Here is a 21,613-nt window from a genome sequence, read left to right on the forward strand (position 1 = left end):
TTAAATAGGTGGTTTCCTTTTCAGTATTCTTTTGGATTCAGGTCAAAACCGACACTCTGTTGAAGCATCACATAAAAATATTGGCTTAATTGGTGACCACAGGAGGAATGTACTAACATTTCTTAAGAGCAATGGGCCAACAAACTTTGAAAATCTGGACTTACGTATGCTTCACTTTCTTCCTCAGATTCAAAAAGCTATAGGCACTATCTAGCCTCAGTATTGCAAAAGTGGGCTCTTTTGGGAACCAATAAATGTTTTCTAATTGTCCCAATCTGAGTGGGACACAATGTTCTGCTTTGTAGGTTCAAACTGTAAACTGCTTTAGAGCAAAGTGGTCGTTAGTAAAATAAGTTGCCTCACTATTCATTAATTCCTGTGTTCAACAAATAGTGTCAAACAGATGAGGGTTCAACTTAGAATTACTCATTTGTATAATGGCTCACAATTTACATCCATTTAAAAAAAAAACATGTTTTTAAATTATGGGACTTTCCTGGGATAGAAATATGTGATAAGAGATAAGAGAGCTGCACCTTTCAGTTAGGCACATGGTCAAGATGGCAGACAATGATTCTCCATGTTCACTCCATTGTAAGGTGCGAGGGTGCAGGGTTATGTATCTTGAACACCTATTATTTTTATGCCATGATGAGTTTAACTATTGCTGGAGTTTTTGGGTGGAACACAATTGAAAGTTGAAAAGTATCTGTACTTATCCATCTACTATGGACTAATTTTCAGAATCATGGGAAGCTGGAAGTCTGTTGAGATGAAGGCTAAGATGTGAAAACAGGCATGTGTTAGAGAAAATCCCTATGAGGAGATAAATTAGTGTAACCTTTACAAAGGTGTAAGTTAAATTATAAATACATAGAAAATACGTAGTTGTTGAGAATACAAGTAATGTCTTATACTTTTTTTTCAATGCAGGATTAAGTCACATAGCAGCTTCCATAAATGTCTTTGACCTTGGAACAGAAGACAAATGTCTCTTGATTTCGGTCTTCATTTACCTTTTCCCATGCTATCTTTTGAGCAAAGTAAGTGACTACATTTTGTTTGTAGCTATGTTTGGTATCTTTGATGCTAGGTATTAATCCTAAAATTTTGGAAGCCTTTCGGGAGTTGGAATTTAGAAATGACTGTTACTTGGAGAAAGTTAATATTAACAATTCTATTAGAAACATCTCCTTATTTCATAGCATGGACTAGAAACATGTGTAGTTTATTCTTTTCCATGCATGCTGTGTTGTTATTGGCGTAGGAAGTTGAAAGGATATATCTCATCTTGAGCAAGAATGGTGTGGGGTTAGAATCTGGACTGAAGTTAATCTCTGTGAAATTGAAAAATACTATAGAATAGTGTTGGGTGACAGAACACTTCAAGTCTGTTCATAAGGGAATGGCTGTTTATTCTGCTGTCTTTATAGTTGTACATTTCAATCCATATCCAGGGGGAACTCAGAAAGATACTGTGTGTCAGCAAACAGGGGATTTCAAGGATATATGAAATTTCGAATTCAGTTGTTTCTTGCTTTCAAATATAGAAGACAGCCAGTTTCACAATGAAAATCATACAAACCATCCAATAAAAATGTGAAGTTCTTTTGAAAAGCCAAGAAATCTTAGGAGTTACTAGGCATCTCAGATGGAGGCTAACTGTGATCTGAGTAGAACACTCAACAACTATTGCTTGTTCATCCATGTGTATGTGCCCCATACAGATGATGTTAGTCTGGTGGAATCTGAGACAAAAAAGAGGAACAATGAAAAGAAAAATGTGGCTGTGGTGACCTCTTAAAACTATGTCTGCTGTTCACTGCAGGAAAGATCATTTCAATTAAAATTGAAGTTGCAACCAAATCTGCTTCCTGTGACTTTGCTCAACTGGTTACACCTTCTCATCGTATTTGCCATTAAGACTGACTTCACTTCATTTTAAAAATGATTTTGATATTTCAACTAATTGATTCAAGTTCTATACTCATCGACCCTCTCCATAGATAGCTGCACAATGACATTTAGTCAAGAAAGATTCTCTAGTAATTAGAACTGTTTGCATTTCCAACTTGTTATACTTCTTATAACTTCAACACATTTTTTTTTCATTCAAAACATTTTGTGATGCGCTGTCTCTTGAATTCTTGCATTTATTTCCCAACAGTCTTGCCTGTGTCTACCATTTTAGAACCCATTGCAGAGCTGAAAGGCGGATGTAGTTGGCCTTACACAGTCATCTCTCATCGCCTTTATTTCCCTTAGGAGGTTGTCTTAGTTACTTTCCTATTGCTATAAGACACCAAGTTATAAAACTCGTATAATAAAACATTCACTGGAGTTCACAGTTTCAGAGGGTTGGAGGTTATGATCATTATGATAGGGAGTATAGTAGGCAGGCAGGCAGGCAGGCAGGCAGGCAGGCAGGCATGGCACTGGAGCAATACTTGGGAGCTTTACATCTGCATCGATAGGCAGGAGACAGATACCTGCATAGACAGACAGACAGACAGACAGACAGACAGACAGACATGCACATACACAGAGAAGGGAGAGGGAGAGAGAGAGAGAGACAGAGACAGAGAGAGACAGAGACAGAGACAGAGACAGAGAGAGGCTTTTCAGACCCTCAAAGCCCATCTCCAGTAACACACCTCTTCCAACAAGGCCACATTACCTAAATCTGGTGTTTCTCAACCTGTGAATTATGAGTCTTTTGGGGTGGCCTTTTCACAAGTGGTCACATAAGACCATTGGAAAACAAAGAAATCTACATTACAGTCCATAACAGTAGCAAAATTACAGTTATGAAGTAGGAGTGAAAGTAATTTGGTTGGGGGTCAGCACAGTATAAGGAACTGTGTTAAAGAGACCCAGCATTGGTGAGATTGAGAACCACCAGAAAGGACCTAATCCTCTGAAAGAGTTCCACGACCAGATACCTCAACCACATGAGCCTCTGGGACCTATATAGCTTCCCAGGAGGAGAAGAGGAAGCATGGGTTCTCATTGCCTGAGAAATCTTAGCACATTATTTTGCGGTGTACTCATGAAGCATTTATGTATTGACTCTTGGGTCTGGGAAAGGCATTTAGTTCCATGTGCATGTTTCCATATTCAAATTTCCTTCCAACAACTGCTCAGTGTTTTCTTCCTTCCTTCCTTCCTTCCTTCCTTCCTTCCTTCCTTCCTTCCTTCCTTCCTTCCTTCCTTCCTTCCTTCCTTCCTTCCTTCCTCCCTCCCTCCCTCCCTCCCTCTCCCTTTCCCTCTCCCTCTCCCTCTCCCTCTCCCTCTCCCTCTCCCTCTCCCTCTCCCTCTCTCTCTCTCTCTCTCTCTCTCTCTCTCTCTCTCTCTCTCTCTCTCTCTCTCTTTCTGATCTAAACCAGGATCCCCATGGATGAGTTAAATCTAAGTTACAACAGCCACCATCAGATTGCACTAACAGAAAATTCAATCTCCTGCTCATCTCACAAGTTATGCCCAATGGCTTCACTTCCTAGGAGTCCCGAGGAATATATCATAAAAAGAGCCTGTCAAAGAACCTTGTAGACAATCTCTTGCAGGGCCCCCCAGTCTCTGCCTCTTTTCCTCCAGTATAGCTCTTTAAACATCTTAAGTCATCCAGGTAGTAAGAATTTTCTTCTCCAGGTTGAGTGTTGCTAGTCATCAAGGTCCTTCTTTAACTGAAGTGGTTGTGAGTCCTCTGACATTTGGGCTGCCCTTTTGCTAAGAATATTCTAATTTATCTGTATCTTTGTAAAACTGTAAGACGTAGAGTTGAAACAGTGTGTTTCACTTCTAATACACTTCCACTGAATATACTCATTTGACCAGCTATTAACTCATTCAATATTTCAGAGCTCCAGCCTCTGCAGTTAAACATCTGAGTTTAATGTGGAATTTTGTTGTTGGTGGTGGTTGTGGTGGTGATGGTGGTGGTGGTGTGAGTATGTGTGTGTGTGTTCCTGATATGACTCAGGAAATTATAACATGCCATTTTGCCACAATTTCATCATCTGTTTCACAGAAATTAAAGAAGTCCCAGCTCATTTTTCAGGTAAGGAAGCCAGCCAAATGCACTAAGTACATTTTCAGTGAAGCTAAGAACCTTTGAACTCATACTGTCTTTTGCCTTATAAAAACTGACTTTGTGAGGACAGCTACATCAAAAGAGTTAAAGAAGAAAATAACTTTGATATTTTTAATCTCTGTTCTATGGAAGCACTTTAAACAAAGGAAAAATATCCATCATTAACTGCTTTGGGACAAGGAATTTATAACAATGAGTTCACTGGTTGAATTCTATAGAGTCCTAACCTCTGGAGTTTACTCTCGCTGAGTTCCTGCAATCTTTTGAATTTATGAATCCAGCTCAACAGCAGTCTAATTCTGCCTGAATGATGGAGCTTATTACACTGCTGGCCTTGCAATGCTCAGGACACACTCTTTTCCTCACCACTGCTATCTTGTGCCCCTAATTCATTCGAAGGAGTCCTGTGTATGCTGCAGTGATAGCAAGATGTTGAAGAGCATCTTAAGATGCCTTTCACAAAGTCACATGCCTTAGATCATATTGGCATGTTTTTCGTGCCTTGAAGGACTAGAAATTCTGGTATATATAAAGAATTTTTCTTATTATTTCTTAATTTCTTAATGAAGTTTCTTTGTTGAAGGGCTACCACTTTTTAGTTTTGAGTTTCCCTTGTGAATGCTTCAAGAGACATATTTACACAATGAAAAAACTGTAGCAGGATATGAAACCAGTTGGAATTAGTTCATATTCTTGAGCTTTTATACCGTAGCTTTTTGCTTGGGACACATTTTTACCTTACCTTAGACACCAAGATTGGTGTCTAATCAATAAATTACAGGGAATAATACAAACTTCTAAGTATGGCTTTGGAATAACACCTCATAGTTCTCTATCGTCTTTTCTTCTATCCCTCTTGGTCTTTGTGTGCACTTACTAGGGGATCATTTGCAAATTATTTAAACACCCTACCCCTCATTTTTCTCTCTTTGTGTATGTGTGTGTGTGTGTGTGAACATGTGTACCTGTACCTGTGTTTGTACATGCACACATATGGAGGCCAGAAGAAGACATGGAGTGTCTTGCTCTATAACTCTCTACCTTCTTCTCTTGAGACAAGGCTTCACACTTAAACTGAAGCTAGGATAGTGGCCAGAAAACAGCAGTAATACTTTTGTCTCAGCCTTTGAAGTGTGCAAGTAACAAGCAAATTCAGCCATACCCATACTTTAATGTGATTGCTGTGATCAGAACTCAGATTCTTATAGTTGTGGAGTAAGTGTCCTTACACACCTATGCACTGACTCACTCCACTACCTCTCTTTTTATATCCTTCAAAACAAATATTTCTAAGAATAAATAAGGCAAAAATGTCTAAGAAACTTTGGATAGACTGGGGTTTTAATGGAACGTCATACATTTTTTAGTTTCATATCTTTAAATACATTTACACTTCTTACTGATATATATATATATATATATATATATATATATACTTATATATTTCTCTGTGTATGTGTATCAATCTCTCTCTATATATGTGTATATATGTACAAAACTATACATAAAATGTTTGTTTGCCTACTTTTACACAACATGCTTTGTCCCTTTTCGAAATGTTTCTCAAATATATGCTGCACACCAAACGTCATCTAGTCCCTATGGCAGCTAGGGATGAAGGAAAGAAACATATTGGAGTTTGCTACTTTCATTGTTCTTGCTCTATGGCTGACCCATTGAGATGTTCAGCTGCTGTAGAAGCAAGAGAACTCTAAAGAGTCTACTGGAATTTCATCTCGCAAATGTTGGAGTTAGCAGAGACCCAGGAAACATATTAAAAAGGCATGACTCTCAGATTTATTGGCAAGCCCAAAGTAATAAAAAAGCAAAATTTGATATAACCAGGGGCTTTTCAGACTGTCATTTTTTTTTCCCCTTGCCATATTCTCTGTAGCTGGTCTCAGCTATTTCTCAGCATGGTTTTTGGAAATCAGAAAGGGGATTGAATGCCTTACTTGAACACGCTTTCACTTGGCTAAGGCTGATTTATATTTAAGATTGTATTCCCTCCTCCAGAGACAGTTGGGATATTGTTAGAGTGATTGTTTAAAAATATAAAACCATGCCCAAATCCAGTTACTTGAATGGAGTGAGATGCTGTCAGCCCAAGCAAAGCAGAAAGGGAAATAAAATACTGAATGTGTTAAAAATGAGAAGAGGCAGAAAAATGGAAGTCATGAATGATGTGTTTGAAGAAAAGTGAAAAGCAAACAAAGATGGATAGCATGTACACATACACACATACACAAACACACTCTCACACACACATATAAATATAGATGGGCATACACATGTGAAAAATTATAGGAATGAAAGACCCAGAGAAGATGTGATTTTTAGAAAGTCAGCTGACTGTTAGCAAGCCCTTTATCCTCCACCTTAAATCCTCTATTTGATTTAGCAGATATAAAAATCCAGGAATGATCTTGGAGAAATGGATTGCTAGATTGTTACAAAGTTACTTTAAAAGAGAACTGCTCAGATTCTATTCTCTGTTCCTTCTGATCCACATCTGAGAACTTTAAAAAACATGACCCCATAGCTACAGAGATGTTCTTTACGTCTTTGTGTGCCTCCGGTAAAATGGATTATGATCGTGATTTCTTAGCCAAAGAGTCACATGGTGTGTAGAGCTCTTCCTCATTCATATTTTGCTGTCCGAGGAAATGTTCCTAGGCATGCAGGGCATGTTCACAGCAACTGAAAAATTGTTCTTGCCTTAGAGCAATAATGGGCTGGAACTGGAAAGAAATTACTTTAACTTCAAGTTACAGTAGCAGCCACAAGGAACAAACTTATAAACTGCAAGGAAATGAGATCAAAGACCACCACTGTTTTTTAAGAAATTGTACATCATCTTTAGGATCCATAGTCTCTGGACCAACGTATGTTTGCTTCCTGATTAATTTACTCTACAAATCTGACTATGGAGTATCTTCTAGAACATTGCCTGAACTAGATTTTCTGACTCTCTATAGCAACTGACAATTCACAGAAACATAAACATGACTCTTGGCTATCAGGAAACACTTTTGTTCAATTGCCAGCCTTTGTAATGGGGGAGGGTGGCTGCCTGCCTTCGTAGAGGAGGAGGGTGGTGGGAGAGGGTGTCATGAGCCTGAACAGCCTTGGGTCTTCTCTGGGATTCATTCTTTGTTCTTCAGTTTACACTGCCCAATTCTTACTTTACTGAACTTAGAAGCTAAGTAATATTAGTCAAAATCAAAGCATGGCAAGATGCCTTTGACATTCAACTGAATTCAGTTCAATGATGCCAGTATGCTCTGGGCTGTCACGTATTACATTACATATCATGTCTTCAGCACAGAAGATTTTTAAATCCCCGGAGAAATGACTATGAAACATCTCTGAAGGGGGCAGTTCTGATGCTAAGGTCCTGTTTCTCAATTGGTTCTTGATCTGTCAGTAAAGAAAGCCATGGGCCAATTGATGGGCAGAAAATATAGGCAGGACTTCCAGGTCTCTGGAGGGAAAAGAGATGCAAGGAAGGAGAGAATGGAATTTGCCATGTGTTAGAGAGAGGAGACGACCATGTGAAATCTCACAATGGAGTGGCCACATAGGTCACTCCTATAGGCAGGTGGTCAGGGGAGTTTAGCAACTGAAATTTAAGTCAGGTGGGAGAGATGGAGATAAGAAACTGATGAGGGCATGCTTTTCCAGGGGGTAGATAGTGCCAGCAATTGTGTCAAGAAGGCAAGTTAAAATTGAAAACTGTGTGTCTGTGGTTTTTTTTGTTGAAGGATTTAAGGGACGCTGAGGGGTGGAGCAGGTAGCGAGGTCACCTCCTGGAGAGTAAAGGTGGGTAGAGTGCAAAATTACACACAACACATCTCTACCGACACATTTGTGGAAACCTGATCCAAATATGGAGGTCTTTGGGGAGCAAGTTTCATGGCAAGTAAATCCGAAGGCTAGAGCTCCCCTAGGAAGGGAACCAGCAGCTTTGTACATTTGACAACTCATCTGAACCCCATCTGTGCCTCCCCAGCTAGTGCTAGGGTGTGAAATGAGGAGGATGCCTCTGATATGTTTGTTGAGCAATCAAACTGAATTCATTTTGTTCCTTTAAAATAGTCAGAAACCACTTGAATAGGGAACGAAGAAGAGGTGACTTTAAGAGCATACTGGGACTAGGCAGGCTGTAAGAGAACTATCTCAGTTCCATCTGTGTAAGTGAACATGAAAACACAAGAGGTCCACCTTTTAAGGTCCCTCACCATCGTAAAAATGGAGGTCGCCCTCATTCTAGATTCGTCAGTTCTCCTCAGCTGTCTTCTTAGGGTCACAGGTGAATCCTCCGACGATAGATGCTGACTATTCTTTTCAGACTAGCTGTGAAAAAAAGTCTTTACCTCACTTTCCTCAAGTGTGAAATTCAAATACAAACAGTGTCTATCACACAAAATGTGGGGATTAAAACGGTCACAGTTAAAGAGCTTTGCACCAGCCTACAGACACACAGTCGAAAGGTGTTCACTGTTGCAGTGTAATTTTATAAGCCTCAAAAAGAATGTTGCCTGTTCTTTTCCTTTCCGTTTCATTATTTTGATATTTAATCTTGATGATAAATTGGATGGGAGCGAGAAATGCCTAGGAGATTAATGGAGCACACCTCTAAGTGTGTGTCTGTGAGCCTATTTTAGAGATTATTAGATCAGGAGAACAGTACTTAATCAACGGTGTAATCCGTGGATGGAGTCAACCTTGGGGTAAACTATTGGGGAGAGTAGAAAGTGTGGAAGAGAGGTAGTGGGAATAACTCTTTCTGTGGATTTGTGTGTGTGTGTGTGTGTGTTTGTGTGCATGAGTGAGAGAGAGGGGAGGGAAAGGGGGAAAGAGAAAGAGAGGGAGAGGGAAAAAGAGGAAGAGAGAGGGAGAGGGAGGGGGAGAAATTTGAATGGTATCTCTTACTTGAACCCTTCTTACCCTTCCTGCCTTTTTTCCTGGCAGTTAGAGATGAACATATTTGCTCTGACATGTGCTACATTCTATGTGAAGTTCTGTGTCACCATGACCCAGAAACAGCAGTCAGTTGACCCTGCACGAAAATCTCTAAAATCATGATCCTTCCTCTCTTAACTTGTTTCTCTCAATTATTTAAGGACAGTGATAAACACTATAATACAATGATTATCAACATTGATGTATGAAAGATTTTTTTTCCTTACATGCCAACAAAGGACCAGTACCACACATATGCGTTGCTTCTCCCATGAAAACTTGTATTCTCCCTACACAGAGTAATGCATTGAAACAAATGCATTGCATTGTTCTCTTATTTGGTAATAAGTTTACCACCAAACTAACCAAGGCTTTGGTTCTATGTCGAGCCTCTTAGGACTAAGTTAGGGAAGCAGTTATTGTACCAATGTTATAGACACATCACTGTTTTCACCCACTAACTTATTTCCAGGGGAAGTTACATCTTTGCCAATGGTCTACATAGTATATATTGACTCAATCACTATCGAAAAAGCTCACCAGGACTTAATTCCGGTCATCTGCTAAAAGTTTAAGGCTGTGATTATTTGGAGTGAGGACCATGAAACCAAACAGGTTCAACTCCTAATTTGTCAATGCCACTCACAGCTCTTACTGTATTTATAATGTGGTGCCTCAAATTGAAAAAAAAATTGATGGCAAGACTGAACAAATATTTTACAATACCAATAAAGCTCATCCACAGGCCCGATTTATAATTTTATGCCTGTTAATGTATTCTAATTTTGGCTACATTGGTTGTATTTCTTGAGTTTACAGAAATACTCAGATCATAATACACATTGAGCTAAGAGTTTTGGTTTGTGGCCATATTCACTGAGAAATGCAATTTAAGTGACAATATTATACATCAAATGCTGCCTTTTCTAAGAGGTCTCACAGAAGTGTTTTACCAAACCACTGTAGATCAATAGTGGAGTGAAAGTTTGCCTGATTAAATTTAAGAACTGAGGAAAGAGACAGACAATGAATCCTTGAGGCTGGAAGGTCACTGAACACAAATCCCAGTATATGTAGAGAACTATCAAGCACCGTTACCCAGCACTAAAGGGACTGGATCATGGACCAGTCTATCAGCAGGATCATGGACCAGTCTATCAGCAGGATCATGGACCAGTCTATCAGCAGGAAAGAAGATGGGTCAGAAAAAGAATTGTCCTTTATGGGAAGGCTCTAATTTAAAATAATGTCATGTAGGTGGGAGGTGATTGTAGTGAAAACTGATGTAATAATAACATGCTGGAAGACTCCTACAAAATACACAATTTTGGACATTTTGGATGAAAAGATACCAGGACAACATAGAGTATTTATGCTCCAAACAAATGATGCTGCACAACTTCATTTGAAACAGCAACAAGACTAAGATAGAAAGAGCAGGTCTGCCTTTATATATGGATACAGTTGTTTTAGTACAGTGAAGAAGAAAGTGTGGCTGGACAGCTTTGGATGCCTGGGGCAGTGGCGGTGGGGGGCTTCTATAAACCAAGTGAGTAGAGAAACAGAGTATCATACACATAGCAGGTACTCAGTACATATCCCAGAAATAAAGAGATAAAGGGCCGTCAGTGTAGGGAACTGGCTCTGATGCTTTGATGATGCACACATGCATCCTGGGCAGGTGTGTGCATGAGGCTCGCTGGGAACGTAAGGCAGTGTAGACAAAACTACACACTATGAGTCAACGTCAGTCGAATGCTCACAGAAATCTATTAATTACTCACTGAGCACTGCTGTTTGGAAGATGCTTTATCGTTTTACAAAAAGGAAAACTAAATTACAGAGAGTAAAAATATTTCCCACCCATGCCATCCATAACAAAAAGCTGAAGTTCTAACTGAAATTTGATTATAGAGCCAGCCTTCTTATCTCAACAACTCAGTAGCTAAGGGTAGGTTCACTGGATTCACGTGTACTGGGTTCAAGCCCCCATTACACGGCTTTGAACTCAAGTGAGTTGCATAGCTTCTTCCAACTAAGTTTCTCACTTAGAAAATAAAGATGATGTGGATACATGCTACTTTCGTATTACTAACTATAGCAGACTGTTTGGGAAGTACTTTGTATGGACTATGTGGTACATTATAAATGAGAATTGTTAGTTATTAGTATCTGTAAAAGTTCATGGCTCTAATTTTGTATCTTGATTTCATGTTGGCCAAAGCATAGGTTTGGCTTTCCAAAACATTTTTTTAAACTACTAAGCTTTGTTTTATGACTTGTTAAACTACAACCATTACGTTTATCATCAATAGACAGGAGGGACAAGACAGAAGGCAGTACTGTGTTATGAACTTTGAGGTGTCTGGAGATAGGTGACCAGCTTTAATTTAAAATCTGTATCAGCACAGCCTTTGACAAACACAAACTACCTAACGTGATACTGAGAATTGAACCCAGGGCCTTAGTAGGTGCTGGGCAACTCTTGGACTATTGACATGCCTCCTCCTCATCGGAAGCCAGTTAAGGTCTTTAAGGCTTTATCTGCACTGGAACAGAGCTCCTAATAGTCTCTCCTTTTGAGAGATGATAAGTTTGAAAGTATTTTGTAAACTGCAAGGCACTGTGCAAATATTAGTTATTATGTTAACACTGTGAGATGATTTGAAAAAACGCAAAGGAACAACACATTGCTGGCGAAGTTTGAAGAGACTTCTAATTTGGGAGTTGTTACAGACACCATTAAGAATTGAGACACACGGTACTAAATTTAGTTTAAAACAAACACGAAAATGAAATGTGATCCAACCTTAGAAAAAAACGTAGCTGGCTGTGTGTGAGCAAAGGACTCAGAGAAACCTAGAGAGCCATATTTTGAGGAGTGAGCCAGTGGTTACAGTCAGTTAAACAACAGGCAGGAGCTTTACAACATCAAACAGTATTGCAAAGGGCACTTCTATTTTGAACTTGTATAAAGAGATGATGGCTGCTTTGTTCCTTTGGGGACAATGCCTATAGAGCACCCTTCTGGAGACTGCAGGTCAGCAAGGGGCATGGTTCTCTCTCTCTCTCTCTCTCTCCCTCTCTCTCTCTCTCTCTCTCTCTCTCTCTCTCTCTCTCTCTCTCTCTCTCTCTCTCTCTCTCTCTCTCTCTCACACACACACACACACACACACACACACACACACAATGCAGATTCTATCTACGAAGCACCAATGAGTGTCATTGGAGGACGAATGTTTACAGAGTGCCACATTTAGAGCTTTGTGGGTCAACAAAATGTCCTTCAGCTATTTTTGTCCTTGTGTCCTGGGGTTTGGGACATGCCACCTCTGCACATTATTTACTTCTGTGTCCACATGCACAGAAAAGAAGCTGAGAAGAGATCCTAACGGTAAATAGAGGAGAAAGGCTGGGAGGATGTAGTGATGAAGAAAAGTGATTTACAAAAGACTTGCTTTTTTTTTTTTAACTTTTTTGAGATAGAATTTCTGTCTGTAGTCTAGGCTAGCCTCAAACTTGCCTCAGCTTCCCACTTGCCTCGACCTCTCCTGTGCTGAGATTATAGCCATGAGCTGTCACCTCATGTGTCAAATGACAAAATTTGACAGGGCAATTTGTTAAAGAATAAAGCACGATTTCAACTATTAAAGATTTAAATAGGAATCTTAAATACCAGGAGTAGGAAGACATGCATAGGATAGACAAGCTTTTCTCAGCAGTAGGTCCTACCCTACATTTTGCTGAGGTGTAACCCTGTATATACTTCTAGACTGTCACCTCCCCCTATATGGAGGAACACAGTCCAGATGGCATGAGAGCTCCATTTCTTGCTCCCTTCTCCCCTTCCTTGATACTTTCTTGTGCATCTTCACCTGCCCTTGCACAGCTAGGAGGGGCAGGCCTTGATGTTTCAAAGCAATGTGTCATTCTCATTTTGCTATCTGTTTCCTCCTTGGGATTTTTAAATGTGAGCTTCCAGCTTGCTGCTCTATGCACTCACTCATGTCTGCCTGCTGCCACACTTCCTTGCCATGAGGATAATGGACTCTTACCCCTCTGGAACCATATGCTCAAATAAGCTCCAGAAAGCTATAAAGCTATAAGGCTAGAAGGTGTCTTGGCTGTGGGGTTTTATCACAGCAATTACTAAGTAAAAGCAGAAAAGTAACTAAGTCAAACAGAGAGGCAGTAGTGATACACAACACTAGGGAATGGTGTGCAGATATCAAAATGACATTGGAAAAGAAGGAGCACTTATAATAATGTTATATAATCTCGTAAGCCAAATATGCGAGTGATTTGTGTTTTTAAAAATTAAATAAAATGCATCTGTTTATTTGTGAGTTTCTCTCTCTCTCTCTCTCTCTCTCTCTCTGTGTGTGTGTGTGTGTGTGTGTGTGTGTGTGCTCATGTGCATGCCATGGTACATGCTGGAAGGTCAGAGGACAACCACCTCTGGGAGTCAATTCTCTTCCACCATATGCAATCCTGGAATCAAACTCGGGGTTTTAGGTTTGGAGGCATGGACTTTATTTGCTGGGCTACTTTGCTAGCTCCATTTTTTTAAGGACTCTGAAGTAAGGAACCATCTTCCAAACAATCTCTAAAAAACTCAGCAGTCACTAAGCAGATGAGTCAGCTGTAACATAAGATTTTGTCTGAGTAAGAAAATGTAGTTGCATGTCGTACGAAAAGTTTATGTTTAACTCTGTGCTTCCTAGTTGTCTGAAATGTCACAAGTAAACAATGAATTTTTTCAATTTAAGCTTGTATATTCCACTGTCACATTGTTGCTCAATGTACTTGTCTTATGATAGACTTTGATGCAACTTTGACCCCGAAAAACAAACAGTGTATTGAAAATACTTTATCTCTCACCAGGCAGACAATGAACTAAAAGCACAGGGACTTGAAAACTCTTCAGGATTGGTGTATAGAAGTGTCGGCTATTGAAGCTGCTGTGACTGAGTCATAGGTTGTGAATAGCTTTCCTTACAGCCACCAACATGCTGAACCTTTCAGGCTGACTCTCTAGAGGAGATGCTTAACTTTCATCTTCTTGTAGTCGAATTAATAAAGAAACAAACTTGAACTTTGGTGTTTTTTTGGTTTTTTTTTTTTAAAGCCAAATAGGCTTTTGGAGATTTTGAATCTAGGGGTACATGAATAAAGACTTTATGCCATGAAAATTGACAAAAGAAGACTCTTACCCCAAGTTGATCCTACTCAGCCTCCTGAACACATGGGATGTTGGTGGTTGAGATGAATCTAAATCATCTTAGACCCTTTAGACAAGGACTGATGGGACTTTAGGTGAGACCTAGATAGATGTTGACTGATGTTGAGGTGGGTTGAGACTTAGAAGATGTCAGGGTGAGAGTGAATTCATTTTGCACATTGTTTGACATAAACTTGCAGAGAACAGAGACTAGGCTATAATAGCTTGAAAATATACTCCTCTCCAAGATCTATTTTCTTTCTAACCCCTGTAACTATTTCCTGTACCTAATATGAAAAACAATATTGTTTAACTAAAGACCTTGACAAAAAGTGATTGTCCTGTGTTACTAAGCAGCTTCACAGTCAAAGAAGTATTTAGCTCAGGGTTGGTTACCTAAATTCTAGAGATGTGAAATTGGAAAACATTGAAGATTAAGTCAAACTAGAAAATGAGTTTTAAACATGTGGAAAAAAGCGGATGGACACAACATACATCTCACTCACCAAGGACAAACCTCATATCCATCACCTGAAAACATTCCTGTGTTCTGGCTATAGGGCATTGTGGTGTTCATGCCTTGTCCTAGTCAATGAACCTCTGGCCTTTGGTAAGTCACAGTGATTTAATTTCCTGTTACCTGGCAGGGAAAAGGGTTAGAGGTGGCTCATGCCACAGCTTTACCCCTGCATTCCATCAAGCAGCCTACAAAGCACTTGCATCTGCCCTACCCTTGGCCAAGCAGGAATGAACACACTATTTATAAGTTGAAAGGTGCTTAAGCAATGCCAAACATTGCTTACATGTAAGCTACACAATGAACTTGAGGATGCCCTAGGTTCTTCTAGACACAATTCTGACAGGGAGATGGCTTATGTATAGTAGATTCAGACAGACTGTGAGATGGCCGCTACTGTATCTTATTTAGGTTAAGTTTTTGAACTTTTGTTCCATTAACTACTATTTGGGGATAATAATTTATATCTTATGAAGATGTAGTGACTGTTACACAACATACATATATCCAGTATCTTTACCAAGGGTCTATGTAAATTTAGCTATAACAGGTTTTATGTGTTACATTCATGAATAGGAGTTTTGCCACATTGTACATCTAAAACAAGACAATACTTTGGGGCAGGGCATTTTTTTTTCAGTTATCTTTTGATTATGCTTACCATTACCCTTTAAGATCAATCTTGGGCGTTGCTGTCTCAAGCAGGGATTAGTGGAAGTGAATGCAGAAGCTGAAGTAGGTGAGTAGATTCTCGGCAAAGACAAAGCTGCTTTAAAGAGGAAGAGGATGAGGGAAGGGTATGGATGCTAACCTGAAACATAGCACCTTTGGGCACAAGTGATAGACAAGGATTTGAGAAATAATCATGCAAGACTCACAGAGATTGTCTAGGTACTTGGAAGCAGGACAGAGTAAGGGCTTGGACGGTTGAAAAATTATTTATTACCTGTGATGAGTATCATTGATAGGTCCTTGGAAACCCATTTCTTCTTTCCTGAAAAGAAGGCAACAGAAGATTATCCAACTGATGTTTATGGTGTCCTACATGACCAAAATCTATTAACAAACTCTATTACCCTTCAATATTAGGGTAAGTTTTTTTACATTTGGTATTTAAAGTTAAAGATCAGGAATGACATATTTGTACAGAACTGCTCTGACTTGGTTTTCCTTTACACAGACCAAGCCTACTGACATTTTAGTTGGTTTGACTTAGATGTGAGATCTGGAACCTGCTTACGGTTTTCTCAGCAAGGTCTCTATTTCTTTCAATACTGCTATGCTGTTGATATTTAAGAGTGCCTGGTCCAAGTGTGATGCTTACCAGGTGAAGTTATGACTGTGTATGGGCATCCTCGCTACAGTTTCTTAAATCCCTATTGGTCTAGTTTATTATACTGTCTAATCATAGTGGTATGAAATGTTCATAGAGATATCAATTTTTCCATATTTTTGCATAGCGTTGAGAAAGTCATTCTTTCTCTCTTAGTTTATGTTCATCAGAAAAATAAAGGAGTGAGCTAAAAATAATCTGAGGAGAATTTTCACTATAAGGGAAAATAATATGAAGTATTTGGTATAAAATTACCTCATAGATTGTGAGAGGAGAAAATTTATCCTTGAAGAAAAAAGAATTGCAGAAGTACATACTGAGAACTTATCCCAAAGCTACCAGGAACTTGAGCACACGCGCGCGCACAACACACACACACACAGATACAGACACAGACAGAGACACAGACACACACACACACACACACACACACACACACACACACACACACACACACACAATCATTGTACCATTGCACTAAGAGGGCTTGATGACAATGTACTGTGTTTACTGTGAACCAAGGCAGCAGTAAAGAATTCTCTGAGTTACAAAGGCCAGGAATTGATAGAAAAATAAGCTTCCAGATGTCTATGATTGGCAGTTGTTTTCTAAGTCTCCAGACTTCTAGAGGAGAATGTCTAAGGGTCAGTACATCATGATAAAGGGTAGCACTGTGGGGTACAATACCTTCCCTTAGACAGACTATAGGCATTGGACTAGAGAAATCATTCTGTAAAAGTTAAGTAGCTTTGACATTCTTCAGGCCAAAAGATTCCCAGGGTTCCTTCTGCATAATGAAATTGAGACTCTACAGTGGTCTTGATCTTCAGCAAGTGGGTAGAATAAAGCTTTGTGTTCATTTCCAAAGTGTGGTTATTAGACTCCTGTAAGTCTTTGACACAATGTAGAAATCTATAAAGTCCTGACTTCTCTAGTTATGTAACCTACATCTGATCTGCATTTCTTCTTGTACCTTAACCATCACAACAGACTGCAAAAGTATACATGAGAGTCCAGTTGTCTTCTATCTGCTAAAGATATTTGCTAAAATATGAAAGTCCTCTTCTCTCTAAATTGTATTAGACAATGTTGTTACTTCTCCTTTAAAATATGCTATTTATTTGAAAATAAATCAATTAATACATTCTTAAATTATTTAAAACTGATGGTGCTAACTTTCTCAGGTTTATTTTAATATGCTAAGTATTAATAAAAGCACAGCTTGCACGCTAAAAACTGGGCCCTGAGGTTTTCAAATTGAGTGTAAAGGGTTCAGACTCAAAAATTACTACTACTGGGGATTGTGAATGCAAGTCTCTGAATAGTAACGAGCCATTTAATAACATAGTGAAATCTAACAAAAAGTTTGGTTTCTGATGTCACAGATGTTATATTGTCTGGGAGCTTTAGGGGCTAATACTCTCCAGGTTTTCAGAGCATTCATTTGGTGTGGCTTGGGCTGACCAAATAGGAATCTAATGCCTACTTCTCAGAGTTCCAAATCCCTCCATCTTACATTGGATTTGAGCTTTGGATAAAAGTCGACAGGCAATCAATACCACTGGGAGCCACACCATTCACCTTCGTTCAGTTCAGCCTCTTAGAGTAACCCAAGGACCACAGAAAGTGGAGTGCACACACACATTATTGAATCGAGTGAGTAAGAATGGAGACAAATGCAGAGAAGATCCTCTATCGGCACTAGTGTGAAATACTACATTTTGAAATATGATCTCTGGGTTGCTGGTTGAAATTCCATCAGTTAGGTGTAGAAAGTGTAAAAATATTTCTCGGTATTTCATCAGAGTGTGATTTTCCAGAAACAGAAACAGTAATACAGCACAGCTAGGCTTCATGTTCAGAGCAAACAGATTTATGAGTGTGGGCCAATCTCAGCAAACTAGGCTAATTGAGACAAACTCCAAGATAAATCTGTAAAACGCAATCTAGACTGGTAATGCTCTCAAATGAAATATTAAAATAAATAGAACATTGATGATTTGTAGTTAATGCCTTATTTATAGTTTTGAATAACAGAATTTTAAAAAGCACATCTATTATTGGATTTACTTAAATGAAAAAGAGACACAGTATTTGAGATCCTGAGCAATTGATACAGATCCTAGTTTAGTTTTCACCTTAAACTAAACAGTGTAGTTGCCACCGTAACCAGTAGCTCTAACCTTCTGTGCTCAGTAAGACCTAGAGAGAGCAGGTTTTCCATATGAATTCTGGAAATTTTTTATTTTGTCTAATATGTCTCTTTCTATGTTGTAATTAACTGGGGGTACATTATAAACTATATTTCCTATGAAGTTTAAAAGTACTTCACTACGCAGAGCAGATCATCACAGAACAGTGAACGCTGCCATCAGGCAAGTAGCTCTCTGAAAAGGCCTTCGGGATTGCTTTCATTGAGGATTTCTGCATTTCAAGCAGGAGTGGAACTTTTGCCATTAAATAATTTAGATTTTTTTCAATAAAAATGATTTAGACTCCTTAGTGACTTGTTTTTCCTTTAATCATAGAAATAAATTCCTGTTTTAATTGTACATATTGGTGGTGTGGCGATTTGATGCATGTATTTAATGATCAATAATCAAGTTAAGATGTTTAACATTTCCATCTCTTTAAACAATAAAAGAAGATCATCACTCTTTGTCAGACTGTCTAGGAGAGGGCTGATGGACAGTACAAATAGTCGTCCTCTGACAGAAATCCAACTTTTCTGTCCCTGTGCCTCAGGAAAGCCCACACTACTTGATTAAGGAAGTTTATCATTGACTTGTTGGTATTGTGAAACTCTGAATGACTCTACCCTCAAGCATCATAGTCCAGGGCAGAGGAACAACAAACTGTTCAAGACCGAGTTAAGTCAGACTCATCAGCTTCTACTTGCGTCCTCTACTACTGTATTTTAAATAACCAATTATCATGTAAAATTCTAGCTCCACAACACCAGGGACTTGTTAGGAGTCACGAACTCTGTGTGATTATTAAAAACTGGAAGCTTCATTAAATGACACAGAAAGTTCATTAAAAGATAATTAAAAGGAATGTGGATTTTTGAATATCTGATATTCTGTACTTATTAAGTACATCTGGAATGCTGAAAACTGTGGTCAATGCCAGGTCAAAGATATTAAGAGTTTCCCCTGGGCAGTTTTAGACCCTTTGTTTTATTTGAGGACTTAGTTATTTATATAACTCACAGTCTTGTGACATTGAATCAAGAGAAGGAAAAATCAGCCAGTCTCAAATATATGCATAATTTCATTAAGTGTACCAGATCTGAGAAGGGAATGCTTGACTACAAATAGAATTTATATTTACACTGTGGTTCGTTGAGACAGCCCGGATGGAAGGCTGTGATCATTAGACACAGATTCTAAGTAAACAGCAACAGGCTCCACAATTATCACTTTAGAAAACTAATTAGCTGACTCCTTTATCCTCCTCACACAAAACAGATTCTCAGAAAACAAAAGCAATTGAGACAGCACTTTAGCCAAGGGGGAGATTCTTGGAAAGGTAGCAATGGGAATGAATACACACATAAGATTGATCATGAGGACAAGGCTGTTGGCAGATGAGCCTTACCCTGAAGAGGTTTTTCTCCCACAGGGAGATGCCAATCCCTGCCTCTTTTAACCTTTACTTTCCCATTGGACTGGGTTTTATCTACTGCAGGACTGGTCCTATCAGGGTGGACAGCCTCTGCTGCTTAGAGGCCAGTATGTGCCTGGAGCTTGAAGCAGCTGTTAGTCCCTCACATGGGTCAGTCATGGCGAGCCTGCTGAGGTCCACCTGGCTTTCTTCTTCACAGAGTTGGACTGTTCTTGTTCTATGCATTTCCTTTATTTATTCTCATATTGGGTTCTTGCTCTCTCACGTTGAGCATCCAGAAACCATGGTGCTCCTCTGGCTCTCCTAAAGAGCACACAATCTTCCCTGATAGGGAAAGAACTCCGGGTGATGCTATTGTCTGCTCCTGCCCTTGTTTAATGTATGATGAGAGCTCACCATAACAGGTCACACTTAAAAGCAAAGGAAACATGATTGACAAAGGCTCACATCTCTGGATAAAGCCTGCTAAATTCTCGTCCACTATCCTCAGCTCCTCTTACTTCAAGTACAAGCTGCAGTGATATACCAAAACCTTCCTAGATGCATTAAATAAATTGTCTGTAACTATGTATTTGCTGTGGCCCATAAACTAAATTGTCTGTAGCAGAGCACACTTTCAATGATGAATAACATCCCCATGATATTTTATGCGAGAGAGACACAGTGTGTGTGTGTGTGTGTGTGTGTGTGTGTGTGTGTGTGTGAGAGAGAGAGAGAGAGAGAGAGAGACAGAGGTCATGTTGAGGATTTCAGTACATTTTCCAAGTAGGGGATGTTTTCTTACTGAGGGCAATTTCTAGGATAGTAATCTAGAGCTGGAGCTCAGTGCTAGAGCACCGGCAGAACCTGCTGGAACCCAAGGTTTATCCTCCCAGAATACCAAACAAACAACACGGCATATAGCAATATGGTATTTTCATGCACCAAGGGAAGAGATCTGCTTTTCAAAAAACCCCAAATAAATTCCTCACTCAAAATCTTAAGACAAATAGTCAATAACTTTTACAAGGATGGTAGAGCTTCTCTTTGAGGAAATTTGGATAATGCCTCAGTTCTGTGCATCGTCCGAGCTCCTGCTTCGGCTGCATTGCATTTGTGACCGGATGACTCAGTGGCGGAGTGAGGCGATGAGTCAACAGGGCTGTCATGTTCCTTCCCTAGAATCCTTCCTTTGTATCGATGCAAGTATTTAGTCATCTTCTTTCTGGTAAACTCTGAACTGAAATCCATTTTATGTATGTCTTGCAAGCTCTATGTCTCTGCTAATTTTTTGTTGTAGTATTTTTCTCTTCTCTCTCTCTCTCTGCTCTGCTCTTTTCTGAGAATCGAGTGCTGCTTTCTGATCTCGTATGAAGAAGGAAAATTATAGAGCATCTGAGCAAATTGGTTTACGAGCTACCCCAGTCTGATAGCAACAGATTGTACCTATGTTCTCTATCCACCTATCACTGGCCACAAAACAGCACAATGGTGTCATTTCTTTGGGATCACCTTTCTGAAGACTCCACATCACCCAGAACTTACAGTGAGTGAATATACCTGCTAGTCTTTGGCTAATCTCTTTTGGTATAAAGATTTCAGCCACAAACCTAGCAACTGGCCATGGAAGGCAGTATTCTTCTCTCCCACACCAAAATCCAATTGACTGCAAATATCAGCATTGATGTTGTAAGGCAATGATTATTAAGAACACATTCAATATAAGTAGAAAGACTAACACACATGTATGTCACCTCTGCCATAGAAAATAGATAGATCTGACAGAGTGCTCACAAAGAAAAGCTCCTTATGTCTGATTGAGGAAGCTCCTTCTCCTCTTGTGACCTGTCCCATGTGCTTTGTGGCTTCATAGTTTGCTTT

The 21,613-nt window shown here is 39.3% G+C and overlaps 1 protein-coding gene across 9 annotated transcripts in view; it reads right to left on the reverse strand.

Moving 5' to 3' along the window:
• The window catches only part of B3galt1 (beta-1,3-galactosyltransferase 1), a 569,427-nt gene that overhangs the window by 131,016 nt on the left and 416,798 nt on the right, over nt 1–21,613 (reverse strand). For 7 of the 9 annotated variants that reach the window (XR_003834954.2, XM_085834810.1, XM_029469650.2 and 4 more), the window contains one exon: nt 15,740–15,787. The gene's annotated coding sequence lies outside the window, so the exon portion shown is untranslated. Of the gene's footprint in view, nt 1–1,394; nt 1,749–15,739; nt 15,788–21,613 lie in introns of those variants that run through there. The other 2 variants (XR_015046524.1, XR_015046523.1) reach the window with 1 other exon arrangement.

This window comes from Mus caroli, unplaced genomic scaffold, assembly GCF_978045245.1.
Source record: "Mus caroli unplaced genomic scaffold, Mus_caroli_1 scaffold_2, whole genome shotgun sequence".
In the NCBI taxonomy this organism is placed as follows: Eukaryota; Metazoa; Chordata; class Mammalia; order Rodentia; family Muridae; genus Mus; species Mus caroli.